Raw genomic sequence first — 18650 nt, forward strand, 5'->3', positions numbered from 1 at the left:
ATTTTATCATTTTTGAAGGTCTGGTGTTCCATTACTTTGTAACAATTGATCTAGATTGTTACCATGATAGCATTTTAATACCTTTGATTAATAATGAGACCCATGACCAGAAGACATATATTATTCTACTCTATCTGTAATAGATCAATGGTTATTCCTTTTTCTTTTCATTATGAAATATATCAGACATACAAAGAGAGAATAATATATTGCGTATCCCAGCTTTAAATCAAAATCATTACAAATATATTTTAAGCCTCCGTTTTCTCTCTTCTAGTCATATTCTTCTCCCTCTCTACCATATCAGAGTTGGCCATTGTTCTAAAGTTAGTGATCATTGTTCCTGTCCCGTCATATAACTTTATGGTTTTAATATATATATGTATCATTTAAAAAATATTTGTTTCATATTGTTTTGCATGTTTTGATTTGTTTGTTTTTGCTTTTTGAAAATTGCCCTCTTTATTCAATAAGTTTTTATTCCTTTAACTCTTGTTTGATCATTTAACTGCCATGTAGTAATCTCTTTTATGAATACACAGTTTATTTTCTTGCCATGGTTCTCGTGCCTGATCATGACACATCTGATGCCATGTTTCTTGTAGTAGTGGGGAGTGTCAGGTAGAGGACAAAGCTCCTGGGTGACGATGTTGCACATGGAGTTAGCCTTGTTCTTTTTTGATGTTGATGGCACCAGTAAGCAGACTGTTAGAGATGTTGTCCAGGTGTCCGCAGAAGAGCCAGGTACTGGCGGTCAAGATGTGGTCAGAGGTATACCGTCCTTTCACCTTTCTTTTTCTTTTTTTTTTTTTTTGCCAAGGAAGATTAGCCCTGAGCTAACATCTGTGCCAGTCTTCCTCTGCTTTATATGTAGGTTGATGCCATGGTGTGGCTGATGAGTGATGTGGGTTGGCGCCCGGGATCCGAACCCACGAACCCAAGCTGCCAAAGTGGAATGTGCTGAATTTAACGACTTCACCACAGGGCCAGCCCCTGTGCTTTGACCTTTATAAGGATCTATAGGTCATCCAGGTCTTTGCCATCCACTTGTCAAAAGGCTCTAGGAGCTGCATGCCCTGGCTGGTGGGGCTCACATCCACCCCCTGCCCACTGCTGTCCTTGAGGAGAGGGTGCTGGTAGATGGCCTTCCCCAGGGTTGAACTCCACTAAGGGAAGCTCATCTGCATCTAGAGCCTCCAGCTTGAACTTCTTGCCATTCTTGCCTGTCTGGAAGTCAGTCTCCGGGTTGAACTTGAGGGCACCAGGAATAGCCAGGTTTGTGACAGTCTCTGGGGATGTGATGAAGGTATAGATCTTAGGCTTCATATTGTTGTGGCCTGTGAAGTTCTTGTTGTAGGAGGTGACGATTGTGTTCTCCCTCTCGTTGATGTCCTTTCTGTTCTACCAGCCAATATGGTGGCCACAGGCGTTGGCTTAGACAGTGCTACCCACATCCTGCTCAATAGTGGTGTAGATCTGCTCAGATCCCAGTGCAGTGGTGAACTGGGACGTTAACTTGAGCCTGTGAGCCAGCCCTGCTTGGCCACACAGGCTGAACACCCCATGTCCTTATAGCTTGAGTTGGTGCAGCTGCTGGTCAGACCTCTTGGATGTCCAGAGGCTATTCTTCCTTCTCTGTCACAGTATCCACTTCTGCTCTAGAGTGGGCCAGTCAGGATAAAGGGCTCATTAACATGCTGTTTCATCTTATTGAGGTTAATTTCAATCAGTTGGTTATAATGGCAGCCAGGTTCAGGATCACCGCAATTTTGATTTTATATGCCAAATTGGCCATGTCTCTTTGCCTGGTCTTCCTCAGATATTTCCTCATTCTGTGCTTGTAAAAGAACACTGATGACCCCAATTTCTGTGCCCATGTTGCAAATTGTCATCATGGCAGTGTAGGAGACGGAGTCTACACCGGGCCCATAGAACTCCAAATAGCATTCATACCGCTTTTTACAGCAAGGATGCCTGCCACTTTCAGGATCACATGTGTGGGTGAGGTCTAGACAGAGAGTGTACCCATCAGCTTCACACTAGTCACCTTGGGGAATTTAACTTCTCAGGAATCCCAAACTTGCCATCCACAGCTTCAGCACCCCCAATTCCAATGCAGATGCCCTGCAGGCCACACTATTGGAGATGTGAGAGTAAGTGCTAATCAGAAGAATCCCAGGCTATGCATAGTTTTCCAAAATGATAAGGTGAATGATTCCAGATCCAGGTCTCCAGAAGCCCATGCTATACTTGGAAGCTTCACTTGCCAGGAAGTTATACACTTTGGCCTGACATAGATCCTTCTCTCCCTTAAGCTGGGCCTTGATCACATGGTTACAGTGGATGGTAGATGGCATAGCCATTTTGGGCACCCCACCGTTGATGAACTGCATCATGACCATATTGGCCATGACATCCTGCATAGCTTTGTAGTTGGGCTGCAGCCACAGATATATCTTGCCCCACTCAATCTCCTAGTTGGCTGGGGTCATCTAGGTTTCCATACACAGTCTTCTTGAGAGGATGAGGAACCAGTTCAGTCGTTTGTGAACAGCATTAGTGTTCTTCTGTATCAGGTCAGAGTGGATGTACTTGTTGGGCTCAAATTGGCTCATGGCCACCTTGTCCTCTTAGCACAGGACTGATGGCAATGGCAGCACACCCAGGGCTTTCTGTGGCCAGGCCAATTTTAGGCATTATTTTGTGGACTCACAAAGATGAGGTCACATCTTACATATATGTTTTTTTTAAGTTAAGTTTTCAAGTTCCAGGAGAATATGTATTTGGATTTTAATTGAAACTTTACCAACCTTGTCTGTGTTTTCTCTTATGTGTATGTGAGTGTGTGTGTGAGTGTCCATTTTATCATGCCCTATGCATATAATTTTAATATTTTTTATTTCTTTTTTGTGTTTTAATTCACTGGCTAAGATCTTTAGCATGGATAGTGGTGATGGTCAGCATCTTCTATTTTGCATGATTAAAAGAAATCCTAATGTTTCCTCATTAGTTGTGATATTTTATTATATTAAATATGATGTGATAAGTATCTATCTGGCAAATATCTTAATCAGGTTAAGGAATTTCTATTACTAAAGTATATTTGCAGTCCTGCAACAAGGCTATCTTAGTCATGATTTAATTTATTTTTATATTATTAAATGATAATGAAATGGTGTATGTCAAATTTTGTGAAAGGTAGCTAACATAGTGCTTGAAAGTTAACTTACATGGTAAAAAAAATTTTCTTTCTAGAAGAGTTTGTAAAAGATAGGAATGATCTTTAAAACTGTCATGGAATTTTCCTTAGAACTATTTGGTCCTCCCCTTCCCTCTCACTTTTCCTCCTACCATTCTTACCTTCTCTCCCTCTTTCCTTCCTTTTTTAAAAAAACTTATCTTTGTGCTTCTTCCTTTCCACCACTGTAGCCTCCTCTGCCCTTTCCCCCTCTTCCTTCTCCTTCCCCTCCTCCTTGTCCTTTTAGAAAGAGTTTTAGACTACTGTTTCAATTCCTCTAATAGGTTTAGGATATTTATACTTCCTACTTTTTGTTGAGTTAGTTTTGATGTTTACTTTTTCTAGAAAGCTGTCTAGAAAGTTTTGCCTTATTTAATTTATCATTATTTCAGACTTGATTGATAGTTTATCTGGATATTAAATTCTGCCTTAATAGTTACTTTCTTTTTTCATTTGAGAAGTCTGCTGTTAGTTTAATTGTCCTTCCTTTTTAGTTAATTTCTCTGTTCTCTCTACTTGCCTTTGTATCTTTTTGTTTATATTTATTTTATGTAATTTAAGCCCAATTCATGTAGTTGTGGTTTTTATTTTATTTCTCTGACTTGGGAATCATTTTTTTGCCAGAATCTGAGAATTTCCGTCTTTCATCAATTCTGGAAAATTCTCAGCTGTTATTTCCTCAAATAGTCCTCTCTCCCTCTTCTCTCCTTCTGAAACTTTAATAAAACGTATGTTGGATCCTATCATTCCATCATTCTTGTCTCTGCACTCCTCTTTAATTTTTTTTTTTTTTTTTTTTAAGATTTTATTTTTTCCTTTTTCTCTCCAAAGCTCCCCCCGGTACATAGTTGCATAGTCTTCGTTGTGGGTCCTTCTAGTTGTGGCATGTGGGACACTGCCTCAGCGTGGTTTGATGAGCAGCACCATGTCCGCGCCCAGGACTCGAACCAACGAAACACTGGGCCGCCTGCAGCGGAGCACGCGAACTTAACCACTCAGCCACGGGGCCAGCCCCTCCTCTTTAATATTTTTAATCTCTTTTTCCTTTTGTGTTACACAGTGATTTCTTTTGGTATCTTTTTGGGTTCACTAATTCTTTCTTGTATAATTGCTATTTAACTTATCCACTGTGCTTGTAATTTCAGTGAATATGTTTTTTAAAACAGTTCATTTTGAACCTCTTTTAGCTCTTTAGTATTTTTAGATTGTTTTTTTTTTTTAAAAGATTGGCATCTGAGCTAACATCTGTTGCCAATCTTTTTTTTTCTTTCTTATTCTCCCCCAAGTTTCCCCAGTACATAGTTGTACATTCTAGTTGTATGCCCTTCTGGTTCTGCTGTGTGGGCCACTGCCTCAGCATGGCCTGATGAGTGGTGCCAGTTCTGTGCCCAGGACCTGAACCAGCAAACCCTGGGCCGCCAAAGCAGAGCATGCGACCTTAACCACGGAGCCACAGGGCCAGCCCCTGTATTTGATTCTTAAGGTTTGCATTCCATCTTTTAATTCTTTAATTAATCCAAACATTATTATGTTGTAGTCTACATTTAATAATGCTGTTATTGAAAGTTTTGGCAAGTCTGTTTCTGCAATATCTAAATGGGTATTTTGTAATCTGTGTTGAACATATATATCTTTTACCAGTTTTTTTTTTTTACTTCCTACCACATACCAGAGTTACCAATCCAATTACTTTTTATTTCAATGTTTTTCTGCTTTTTCTGATTATGCAAATAATGTAAAATTGATCCTCCAATTCACTGGGCTTTTAAAAATTTATGCCAGATTGTATTTTGCATTCTATGTTTGGTAACATGTTGAAGGCCCTTTACAATACCCTTATTTTCTGGGAATTCTCTTTTAATTCCTTTGTTATTTTTTCCTATGAATTTAGATACGCTAAAAGGCATAACAATTTATTTTATAAGAACACCCATAAACCCTTTTTTCCGCTAATGAAATGAAAAACTACAAATGTAGTTAAAGCTCCTTCTATATTTTTCCATTTTCTCATTTCCCTTCTCCAAACCAAGAGATAGTCACCATCCAGAACCTGGCATTTACCATTACTATGCATATTTTCATACTTTTGGTATGTGTGTATATATGTATTTTTCATTCAACAATACATATACGTAGTGTTATTTTGCATGATTTAGCATTTTAGAAGTGATATTGTGGTAGAGTAGAAGAATTGATAGAAATTTCTCTGCTTCCTGTGACTCTTGCAGTGTCACATTATATATCCTCCCTTAAAGTGTAGTCTCTTTCCTTATCCCTTTAATTTGTCTTGGGCATGTGACTTGCCACGGCCAAAAAGACAGTAGCAAATAACAGAGCAGAGGTTTGAAAAGACTTGCATTTTAGAGCTTGCTTTTCTGCTGCATTTGGAACTCTGGCACCACCATGTGAACAAATTTGCGCTAGAATATGGGAAAACATATTGAGAGTTAAGATGCCAGCTGACCTGGCAACTGACTGCACATGTCAGGGTCACCGTCAGTTGAGATCACCCAAGGCTATCACGAGGACCTTTCATCTGGGGCAACCTCAAATGGGTGACCTCAAGAATAATAAGCTAATAATGATAGCTGTCTTAAGCTTCTTAGTTTTGAGGTGGTGTGTCACGTATCAAGAATTAGCTGTTATAGGTGTCCTGCCATTTACATTCTTTCTCCAATTTCATTTCCTTTTTTCATCTTATGATGTATATCTCATAGCTGTGTAACTGTAGTTCATTCATTTTCTCTGCTTATATTATTCCATTATATAAATGTACCACAGTGTTTTCATTTTTCTTTTACTAATTGTTTCCATTTTTTAAAATTATCACAAATAGCGCTCTTGTAAACATTCTTGTACATGTCTCCTTATACACATGTGCAAAAATTTCAATAATTTTTTAAGTTTTAAGTCTCATTTTTAAATAACTCCATTTATAAGTTAGGAAATATTGTTCAGATCATGATATAACTTGCTTCTGTTCATTTCAGTAAGTTTGGGTTGGCTGAACTGGTGCTATTGCTTATACCAGACAATTGTCATTTTATTGTTATAATCTACTGACCTAACTGTGGTAAAACTTGAACTATAATGCCTTTGAGTTGCATGTCATAAGATTTCTCTATGTGTTACTAAGATTAATTTTATGGCCTTGTGTGCTTTTTCCCTCAGCATTATTGAAGTATAATTTAACAAATAAATGGACTTATGTTTTTAAGTTGCTAGCAAAATAAACCCTGTTTCTAGCCCATGTTTAGCATACCACATTTCTGATTATAGATGAAATCATATTGCTAAATAAGGCGATCACGAAAATAAACTTTTTAAGATGACGTGCAGAAGTTATTTGTTTTACTTCTGCAGTGCTAAACACCACAGACATAAATTAGATGATGCTATTTCACCTATGGAACCATTTAAAACAACTCTCTGTTCTAAAATTCAAATAAGCTGATTTTGATCAGAGAACTAGGCTTGGCATTACACATTTTAAAATTTGCTTTAAATGATGTAAGAATGGCCATATCATTTTATCGTCATGGAATAATAAAGTATAATCATCATGATCTACTACTTGTAGTGTGGAAGCTTCTGAAAAATGCCTTTATTTTTTCAGTTATTCATAGAATGTTTTGTTCTTAAGTATAAATTATTTGTATTTCTCCCATAATTTTAATGATAAAATGTTAATCTATAGTTTAAGTATTTTGAAGTGCACATGAAGTTGAATTAGAGGAGTTTTTTCATAGGATGACATCATTCTGCCAAAAGCCCATCTTTGAATGTTGTTTAGAGAAAATTTGCAACTCTCAAATCTTGCCAGTTTTTCATACTTAAAATAGATTATTTTCTGTCTGATGAAAAGGAGAGCAGAAATTTATTTTTAGAGGATGTGAGACACTTTTCATACTTGAATATAGCATTTTTTTTAATTTCTTCTTATTATTACTTAGACTAATAGTTTCTTGTTGGAGATACAACTCAGTACCTCTTTTGAATATATCTGACACAGAATGTAAAATCCATAATGGAGAATATCAAATGCAGAATAATGTATGTTATATGATTAGAGTTGCCAGATAAAATACAGGATGCCTAATTAAATTTGAATTTCAGATAAAGAACAAGTAATGTTTGATACATACCTGTATTAAAAGAAATTCTCATTGTTCATCTGAAATTTGAATTTAGCTGGGCATCCTGTATTTCATTTGCTAAATCTGGCAGCCCTAAATATGATTCAATTTTTGTGAAAAGTATAGTTGTAGATACATACTTTCCTATAATTCTGGAAAAAAGTCTCCAAGAACACAACAGAGTGTTAATAGTTATTATTTTTGTTGACTAGAGGAAGGAAGGAAGATTTTGAATTCTTTCTTTATGCTCTCTCTATTGTTTTAATATATTGCGGCATGCATGTATTTTTTTTTTTATTGTTCATACATTTGTTTAACAAATTTTGGTTGAAGTGTAAAGATACAGAGGATCACAAATATTTCTGATACTCTTATTTAGCTTACAGGTGGAAAGGACAAGTAATCACACAAATAAATATGAAATTGAAATTGCAATAGTGTCACAGAAGAAAGAATCATAATGTTATGAGATTATATAATAGGAGGATTTGACTTGGTTTGGAAAATCAGAAAGCTTTCCTGAAGAAGTGAAGTTTGAGTCTGGATGTGAAGAAGTTAGTATAGGTGTTAACTAGGTAAACAGGATAGCTTTCTTTTTGTGTGTGTGTGTTTACTTTTATTGAGATGTAATTCATATACAGTCGTGATGGTTGCACACCCTTTTAAAGTGTACCATTCAGTGGTTTTTGGTATATTCACAAGGTTATGTGACCATCATGATTGTCTAATTTTAGGACATTTTTATCACCCCAAAAAGAAACTCCATAGGCAGTCTCTCCCCATTCCCAAGAGGATAGCTTTCTAACAGAATGATGTCTGAGGGGTGATCCGGTGAGTAGGAGAAACTGAAGGGGAGAGAGCAAGAGGGAGAATAGTGCAAGATGAAGCTGGAGAGAAAGGAAGGGGCCATGTTGCTGAGATTTGTACTCCTTGTAGGGAGTCATATTTTCATCCTTAAAGCAATGTGAAGCCATTGAAGGGCTCAGTACTGGTGGTGTTGGGATATGGTAGTAGTTCGTGTGAAAGATAACTAGGAGTTTGATCTTGTTAGGGAGGCTGAAGACGGAGAGGAGTAGAAAATTTGAGGATTATTTAGGAGCTAAAATTCTCAATGTTTAGTGATGATGTATGGCAGTCACCAAGAGGGAAATATTAAGGATTACATCTGGGTTTCTGATTGCACAGTAGATGCAATTAAAAATAATAGCAAGCTAATACAAATTTTAAAATAGTTATCTAGAAAGGCAGGTTAGCAATTAAAATCAAATCACCTGGAGAGTTTTCTCAAAGTGAAATTATATATGGAGGTAGGTGGATTAACAGATTGTAATATGAATGTCTTTTTAAGAATTACATATTTTGAAATTACTTTGGTTATCCAGTAGTTCTATTCATGTTCAAATAGATCCAATTTTAAATTAGTTTTTTAAATTATGAAATATTTCAGTATTCTTGAAAAAAGAGAACTATGATCATGGTAAATATAAAATAAAAAGTTGAAGGTCTCTTCTCAACTTTTCCCAGGGAGACATCTCTACTTTTAATAATTTATTCTATTGGAAAAATAGATTCTTGATTTGAAAATACTGTTCTTAAATAAGACCATTTGTTAACTAATGAATCCTAAATGTATTCATTCTCTTGTTTATTCTATAGTATTTGTAGCCTTTTGTTGAGTTTCTCTGTCTCCAGTTAATCAACCTGTTTCACTTATTTATCCATCCTCCCACACAGATTCTAATCAGGTAAACTCCTTTGCTTCAGAATCTTCTATGGATCCCTATTGCCCGCAAGACTTAAGTTTAAACTTAACTTAAGGGAGGCATCACCTTCCACCTCTTGTCTAGTTTACATTCATGGTTCCTTTTCTGAATCATGTGTGTGTTTTAGTGCGTTGGTATCTTTGAGTTTGCTCACTTTTCTTTCTGAAATTTCTTTTTAGTCTAGTAAATACTGACTGAACTTTTTAGACCCAGATTAAACATTCTCTCTCTTAGAACATGGCCACTCCCTAGGAGACTTAGCAGTTTCCTCTGTCATATTTCTCTAAAATTGCATAGCATCTTATTTATATGTGTACTTCATAATATCACACGTACTTTAATGACTTGTTTAAATATTTATTCCCATTAAATGTGAGTTTTCAAGGAAACTGGCATATGATGGTTGTTCAGTTAACCTTTGTTACATATGAGTCCTGTTGTAAGGGTGGGGTTGAAAAAGTCATCAGGGGCCGGCCCTGTGGCTGAGTGGTTTAAGTTCACTGCTCCGCTTTGGCGGCCGAGGGTTTCACGGTTCGGATGCTGGGCGCGGTCGTGGCACCGCTCGTCAGGCCATGCTGAGGCAGCATCCCACATGCCACAACTAGAAGGACCCACAACTAAAAATACACAACTGTGTACCAGGGGGCTTTGGGAAGAAAAAGGAAAAATAAAGTTTAAAAAAGAAAAAAAGATCGAAAAAGTCATCAAATATCTTAATCTCTAGAGGGAAAAGAGACATAGACATGTTTTATTACAAATCAGTGTGGTAGTATTATAAGGGATGAAAATATTCTTGGGAGTGTGGAAGAGGGAATGGTCAATTCTGACTAGGGGGATCGGTTCGTCTTCATAGGGAGCTCAGCTGATCTTAACTTATTTTAATGTAAGGTTATTATTCATCATGCTTCTGTTATCTCAGATGGATTATTTTTTTCCTACCTTCTTTCTGTGGAATCTTGGCATTCCCAAACATTTATAAAGGAAATAGAGTAGGGACTATTAAAATGAATTTACCTCCCTACTTTAAAACCACTGATTTCCAAGTTATACCATTAGATTACAGGCAGTCTTCCCCTTAAGTAATTTTGTTTCCCATAATTTCAGATGTATAGAAGGTGACAGGTTATATACCATGCTGTAATTCTGTTACTGAGAGGTAGGCAGGCTTTACACAAATGAAATGATCTCATCCAGTGTCTTCTGAAGAGTTCCACCACCTTATTCCCAACCTTAGTTTGTTTCTGCAGCCTTCCTCCTCAGCACAAAAATCTCTTGGTTCATAAATATCTCCATAGAGGCTATTCCAAGAAATAAGTAATAAGAAAGAAGCTAAATTTAAAAAGATGAAAGGAAAAATTGTATGTGACCGAGAAAACTTGGGCTTTGGCTAAGAAGTAAAAGAGAGTTACTTTTTATGTGATTGAAGAGCAGATTTTTCTTTTAAGAAATTCCTAAAGGCAAATTCTAAAAATTTTATGCAGTAAGAGCATAACTTAATTAAATGCTTTTTCTTCCAAATTCTAAGTTCTAATGAATTTACTTAAAAGCTAAAAAACCAGACAAACAAAAAACCTTTGTTTTTGATAGTCACACATGTATCAGTCCTGGGGAAAAAAAACTGATAAAATGGAAAAGCGGTTCTATTGAGTATGCTAAGGAAAATTGCCTGATAGAAGCTTATATAGTAAAGCATTTTAATCAAGCAAAGTTATAAGAAATAACCTCAGTACTGTAGTCCTTTGACATTGTAAAGCAGAATGTAGTGAGGGGTTAAAAGATGAATTTTAGGACAAATAAAGATTAAAAATGATTTTAAAGGCAGGCATACCTCAGGTGTAAGTTGAATTGCTCATTTTGAGGAGATGCGTTCTTAATATAGCAAGCTTCTTTCAAAACAATAGAATGCACAGCACTTGTTTGCTAATGTTATCACTTGTTAAGAAATGATAGCAGTAGAGGCATCCTGGATCTGTCTCATGTCGTTCCATTTAATTGACCTAAGTCTCCTCCAAAGTCTCTTTTTAAAAAGTGATTGAATGTATTTCCAAATAAGTCCTGGACTCCATATCCTTGAGGAAGGCTTCTTAATGATTTGTACAGTTAAAACAATTATGAAAGACAAGATAAGAACTTTCGTGAGTACACTATATTATTGTGTAATATTATCTATGATTTTATGTGGTTGTTTTTTCAATTCTAAAAATCTTTATTTTGTAGAATATAGGAGTGTCACTAATAATTGATTACATTTGATGATATTGATTTCCAAAATTAATAAAGATCCATGATTAAGAAAATAACTTCCTATGTATTACCCTTGTTTCTCTGAGAAAATGAGATGTGACTTAAGTCATTTCAACTTACTGTTTTATTTTCTAATTTTCCAACATGCCGTAATGATGAAGAATTCTTTTTTAGAGGAATAAAAATAGCAGCACAGATTGCTTTCCGAGACTCAGACAGTTTTGGGAGTCATTTGGTTAAGTTGAGAAATTAATTTTAATTGTCAGTCTTAATTGAAAACTTATAACTTTGGGGGGAAATCATTATGAGCTTGTTACTCCAGGCCTTTTTTTCCCTTTTGTATTTCAAAGTCTGTGCTTTCTAAACAATGGAGAAGAAATATCCCAAAATACACAGAAATGAAACTTAAACTAAAATTGGACATTTCATCAGATTCCAGAGAGTGGCCTTAATTTTCCATAGATGTTTTTTGTGTGTTCACATGCTAGGAATTTGAATATCTTTAAATGTTTATTCTCAAACTGTATAAAAATTTCCCTACATTCAGAAAGCATGTCAAAATTGGATTTTTTAATGGAAATTGCCTATTGTAGTCTAGATTATCTTTAGAGTTTTTTAATATAGGCCAAATCATATTGTTCAGAAATCTGTTTATTTGTGGAGATGTCTTTTTAGTTGCCTCTATCCAGATCAAAGTTTTATTTAAAGTATCAAGATGTTTAATTCAGGCAATGTCAATAATCTTTTGAGACAGAAATCCACCTCCGAATGAGTAGCATCCAGAGTGGACTTTTATCCTAGGCAGGAGAAAAGGAAAAAGAATAGAACAAAGAAAGGAAAAAATGTCTAGTTTTGGAAGAAGGGAAGTTGGATAGTGTGCAGTAGAAGAATGCTGCCCATAGTCCTAGAATAGAACCTCCGAACAAGGGCAAGGAGTTTTATCAGAACCGCCTTTCCATTGCTGTTGTTTGTTGGAGAGTGTAATTTCCCTCAGGTATTTGGGGTGGGGAGAAGGTTAAAAACTGCTAGACTGGCGGCTGGCCCCGTGGCAGAGTGGTTAAATTTGTGCGCTCCGCTATGGCGGCCCAGGGTTTCCCCGGTTCGGATCCTGGGCGTGGACATAGCACCACTCATCAGGCCATGTTGAGGCGGCATCCCACATGTCACAACTAGAAGGACCCACAACTAAAATATACAACTATCTACTGGGGGGGATTTGGGGAGAAACAAACTAAAAAAAGATTGGCAAGTTGTTAGCTCAGCTGCCAATCTTTATAAAAAAATACAAACTGCTAGACTACTTTAACTCTAATTGGTGTCTCTGCTTCCAACCTTGCTTTGCTGTATTCTTTACATCGCATTCAGAGTGATGTTTTTCTTCTGTAATATACATAAGCTTATGTTATTCCCTACCCTCTCTTTTCGTGTTGAGAACAGAAAGTTCCAACTATTTTTCCTAACTTCAAAATCCCATACCTACCTTTCTGACTTAATCTACCATGCTACCCCTTTCCCACTATGTTTTGGCTGCACTGTATTTGTGTTTCCGTTTAGGGCTATTGTTCTAGCCGTGCCTTCTGTTTGGAATGTTTGTCATATTGCTTTGCATGTGGTTGGCTCTATGTCAGCTTACATGTCGGTTTCACCGAGAGGTCTTCATGACCACCCAATATTAAGGAGTCACCCAGTCGCTCTCTTTCCTATTACAGTATTATAATTCTTTTCATTATACTTACCACTATCTGATGTTTTCTTGTGTGCCTGCCTTTTTGTTTATTTCTTTACTACCTACTGTATCTTTAGAGCCTAGAACAGTGCTTGGCCTATGATTGGCGCTCAATATTTGTTGGGTGAAGGTATGCTACCCATGTAATATCAGTGTATCTGGTCCAAGTAATACTGCCCATAATTTTCAGAAACTTTACTTGTTTACACTATAAGTTTTATTATAATGAAAATAGAGACCTAATAGTTCCAGTGAAAAAGAATTTTCAGGTTGAAGTCTGAAAAACTGGGTTTGAATCTTAGCACTTTCAGGTATAATATAAATTAGGCTTAGTCACTATACTTCTGTGACTGTGTTCCTTCTTCTGTGGTGTAACTTCTCTTAGGGTATTCTGAGGTTTAAATGAATTGGTATATTTAGGAGTTTTTCATGAGCACTATACAGATTAAGTTTTCCCTTATCCTCCCCAAAAGAAATCAAATACTTTTACCTATCTTTTAATAATGAAGTAATTTTAAAAGATGTCTTAGTTTTATATTATAATTTTACTACATGTACTATACAGAGGTGTAACTTAAAATTAAATACCTTAGAGAATCTCTAGTGTTGCTGTTGAATATTTTATAAATTGCAAATTGGTTGAAAAAGTTCTTCAACATTTTCCCCTTTTGTTCTTTCATTGCTGTATTTCTTCTTTTCCTTTCTGTCACAATCAGCCAATTTCCTTTGGATTGGTTCTTCATGTAGTTTGAAATCCAGTTCCTTTTCACTTCTTGAAATATATATTATAGAAAATGTAATTAACTAGCTAGAAACAGATATAGTTATTCATCTTTAGGCTTCGAGGACTGTGGAAGAATAAAGCCCATTCAGGTTTTCTAAGTTAATTTTTTCTGACTTCAAAGCCATATTTGGTCACATTCATCAACTCCTGACCACCAATTTGCACTTTCCCGAGTCCACACTTTCACTGATCCCTCACTAAACTGTTCAGATGCCCTTTCTTCCTCCTCCTCCACCTGTTGAAACCTATCTCTCTGTAAAGATTCAGTTAAAATCTATCTTTTTTCTAGTGACTTTCCCAACCTGCTGTATCTGAAATGATTGCTTATTTTTTTAAATCTTACGTCAGCTATTGTTTGTAATTTATCATATTTTACCCTTTATAGTATCTTATTTTCTTTTCTTTAGTCATTGGTAATCATTTTACCTTTTCTACTATCTTATTTTGTGGTTTGTAACTATTATATCTTTCAAGTTAATGAACTGTACATTTCTATCTAGGTTTCAAGCTCTTTGAGGTCTCTTTCCGTGGTGTCTGCTATAGCATTTTTATTCATTCTATATGCTTAAAGTTTTTTGGTTTTGTTTTTTACTCCTCATTAAATAGCCATTTATTTTACTTCCAAAGGAGATAGTTGTGTATTTTATGAGTGACAATATTGTGAAGTGGTTATGTTAAGTGGCAGACTTATTACAGCCACATTGCTTAGATTTGAATCTCAGCTTTACCACTTGATAGTTGTAGGACCTTGGGAAAGTCATTCAGGCTCTCTGTGCCTCAGTTTCTCATCTGTAATGAAGAAAATAATACCTTTTAGGATTGTCATGTGTATTAACTGAGAAAATAGATATAAAATGCTTAACACATTGCTTGGCACATAGTTGCCACTCAGTGTATACTAGCTATCCTCATCAATATTAGCATGATTATTTTATGACATTGTGGAAAGAGGCTTTGAAGTCAGATAGTCCTTATGTGACCTTGGGCAACTGTCTTTACCTCTCTAATTTGGACATTGGTAAAATAGGGGTTATTTGTTTTGAAGATTAAATGTTATTATATATATGAATATATACATATACGGACACACATATACATACAACATAAATATATATGCACTGGGCACATATAGAAGTGATATGTATTATATTATATATAATTAATATATTATACATATATATAGTTTATATGTATTACGTATAGTTAATATGTATGTATATTAACACTCTGAGCAACTCTCAACAAATGCAATTGCTGTTGTATTTCTAGAGCAAGACCACTTCCTCCCTCCCCACCCTTCTCTCTTTCTCTTTCCTTCTTCTTTCTTTCCTTCTTTCCTTCCCTCCTTCCTTTCTCCTCCCCTCCCTTCCTCCCTCCATACAGTCATTCATTCATCCATCTGTGTGTCTGTCTGACAGAGACTAAAATCAACCCAAGGAAAGATGCCTCTAGCAGTTGGTTTAGTGCCTTTAGAACCTGAATTGTAGGATACACTAACGTGTTTCCCTAAGAGTATATTACATTCAGAATATGAGTAAGTATAAAGAAATGAGTAAGATGTTAATCTGGGAAACAGATTTTGGCAGTATAAATATAGGTTTCATAATATTGGACTGTTTTATTATCACTTGTACCAGATAAAGAAGTCTTGATTTGTCATGATGGTAGTTTACTCATTGAGTGTAAATTGATCATTTCGTCTGACAGTAGTGTGAAGACAGTTGCTTATAGAGTTACCTTCTTTTCATGTAAAATATTGTAACTACATGAGAAGAATGTTGATGCAAACCAAATGTTAATTCTAGAGAATTATAAATTCAAACATTTTTTTCTACAACAAATAATCAAACATCCCAAAATTGTTTTTGGTTTGCTTTTTCTCTTACACGAGAGAATGTTATAGTTGGGTATCTACCTTGTGGGTTGCATAGTTTCACCTTAGGCCACTTCTGAAGACTAGCTAGCAGCATTGGTCTATCCAGCCAGTTATGAGAGGATATTAGCACCACCTTGTGGTGTCTGCCATACCCTGCCATTTACTTTTAGTGCCCTGACATTATTACACACATCTTGATAATCAGGAAAGGAAAAATAAGGAAGACCTCAATTTTGTCTTTATCTTTCCAGAGCACATACACATTCTGATCATTGGTCACTGTTTACTATTGAACTCTTCACATTTCCATAAGATTTTCAATTTCAGATCTTGACTATTATGGTAATAATTGACTTACATGCTTCAAATTCTTAGGCATATATACCAAGATAGCTTTAAAAGTGTAGGAATAATATTTGAGACTACTCTGGAAGATAATTACTTTGTTTTCCTCTGAATTAATAAGATTATTGTAAAATAAGTCCTTTCGTATTTTAAAATTATTTTAGAAACAAATATTTTGTTGAATTTTGTCTTGATTGCTGTTGTAATACAGTATGTAAACTGATTTTTAAAATATAGTTCTTTGCAAATAACCTTAAAATACATTTTTAGTATTTCTTGAACAAAATTTTGTAGTCATATAAAATAACATTGACTTTTAAAAGCCACATTTTCATAAAAGTCAGTATTAATTTTCTTTCAAGGGTTAATTTTATACTTTTATAATTCAAACACATGGTTCTTTAATTTTATTCTTCATTAGAATAATTTTAGGTTTTTCTAATTTGACTGGAAAGCAAAATATATCAGTTATATTCAGGATTATGAGTTCTATGTAATTTCTAAAAAAGAATTCAGTGTTAATGGTGATGGACAAATATAAAGAATAGTAAGCACAATAATATGCATATCATAATGAAGACATTTTTTATTTTAGACAATAAAGGAAAATATACCACATATCCTGAGTCTTCCATGTAGTTAAAAAATGTCCACTTTAAAAAAAATGTAAATTTCCAAAGTTGACTGTATTGCTCAACCTTGAATATTTGTAATAAAAATTAAAGAACAGCTTACGTGTAGACTTAAATAGAATTTGTCTAATTCAATACATGGATTAACCACATAGCAGTAAGCAGTGTGCTCAGTCTAATTGAAAAGTGTGTCCTCTAGGTTACGAATCAGTGTACAACGAAAACCTTGCATTAGTATCGCTTGATTACAAAGGAAAAAGTTTTTTTCTTTCAAAACATTATGCTGTAAACTTGTAGGTATTATAACTAAGACAATGCTGAATTCTTAATTAATGTAGCTTTATATTGTTTTATTATAGAATTTTTTTCCACTTAATTTATTGAGGTCATATTGGTTTATAACAGTGTGTAATTTCAGGTGTACATTATTATGTATCAGTTTCTATATAGACTGCATCATGTTGACCACCAATAGTCTAATTTTTATGTGTCACCGTACATATGTGCCCCTTTATGCCTTTCACCCACCCTGCCCTCTTCCCCTCTGGTAACCACTAATCTGTTCTCTTTATCCATATGTTTATCCTCCACATATGAGTGAAATCATATGGTGTTTGTCTTTCTTTGTCTGGAGTATTTCACTTAACATAATACCCTCAAGGTCTATCCATGTTGTTGCAAATGGGATGATTTTGTCTTTTTTCATAGTTGAGTAGTATTCTATTGTATATCCATACCACATCTTCTTTATCCATTCATCAGTTGACCAGCATGTAGATTGCTTCCATGTCTTGGCTATTGTGAATAATGCTGCAATGAACATAGGGGTGCATAAATCTCTTTGAATTGTTGATTTCATGTTCTTTGGAAAAATACCCACTAGTGGGATATATGTGTCACATGGTATTTCTATTTTTAATTTTTTGAGAAATCTCCATACTGTTTTCCGTAGTGGCTGCCCCAGTTTGCATTCCCACCAGCAGTGTACGAGGGTTCTCTTTTTTCTGCATTCGCTCCAGCACTTGTTATTTCTTGACTTGTTAATTATAGCCATTTTGAAGGGCATGAGGTGATATCTCTTTGTAGTTTTGATTTGCATTTCCCTAGTAATTAGTGATGTTGAACATCTTTTCATGTGCCCATTGGTCATCTGTATGTCTTCTTTGGAAAAATGTCTGTTCACATCCTCTGCCCATTTTTTGACTGGGTTGTTTTTTTTGTTGTTGTTGAGTTGTATGAGTTCTTTATATATTTTGGAAATTAACCCCTTATCGGATATATGATTTGCAAATATTTCCCCCCGTTGGTGGGTTGTCTTTTCGTTTTCTTCATAGTTTCCTTTGCCTTGCAGAAGCTTTTTAATCTGATGTAGTCTCTTTTTTTTTTTTTTTTTTTTTGAGGAAGATTAGCCCTGAGCTAACATCTGCTGCCAATCTTCCTCTTTTTGCTCAGGAAGACTGGCCCTGAGCTAACATCCGTGCCCAACTTCCTCTACTTTATATGTGGGACGCCCACCACAGCATGGCTTGCCAAGCGTTGCCATGTCTGCACCTGGGCTTAGAACTGGTGAACCCCGGGCCGCCAAAGCGGAACGTGTGCACTTAACCGCTTTGCCACTGGGCCAGCCCCCTGATGTAGTCCTATTTGTTTATTTTTTCTTTTACTTTGCTTGCTTGAGTAGCCATGGTATTTGAAAAGATGCTGCTAAGACCAACGTCAAAGCATATACTACCTATGTTTTTTATGGGAGTTTTATGGTTTCACGTCTTACCTTCAAGTTGTTAATCCATTTTTAGTTAATTTTGTATGTGGCATAGATAATGGTCTACTTTCATTCTTTTGCATGTGGCTCTCTAGTTTTCCCAACAGCATTTATTAAAGAGACTTTCCTTTCTCCATTGTATGG

At 35.5% G+C, this 18650-nt stretch overlaps 1 protein-coding gene and 1 pseudogene across 20 annotated transcripts in view; one reads left to right on the forward strand and one right to left on the reverse strand.

Moving 5' to 3' along the window:
- Positions 1-18650, forward strand: part of VPS13B (vacuolar protein sorting 13 homolog B) — a 777317-nt gene that overhangs the window by 265953 nt on the left and 492714 nt on the right. The gene's annotated exons all lie outside the window — the stretch shown is intronic.
- Positions 1018-3354, reverse strand: LOC103555139 (aconitate hydratase, mitochondrial-like; annotated as a pseudogene).

The sequence above is a fragment of the Equus przewalskii genome, chromosome 8 (assembly GCF_037783145.1).
Source record: "Equus przewalskii isolate Varuska chromosome 8, EquPr2, whole genome shotgun sequence".
Classification (NCBI taxonomy): domain Eukaryota; kingdom Metazoa; phylum Chordata; class Mammalia; order Perissodactyla; family Equidae; genus Equus; species Equus przewalskii.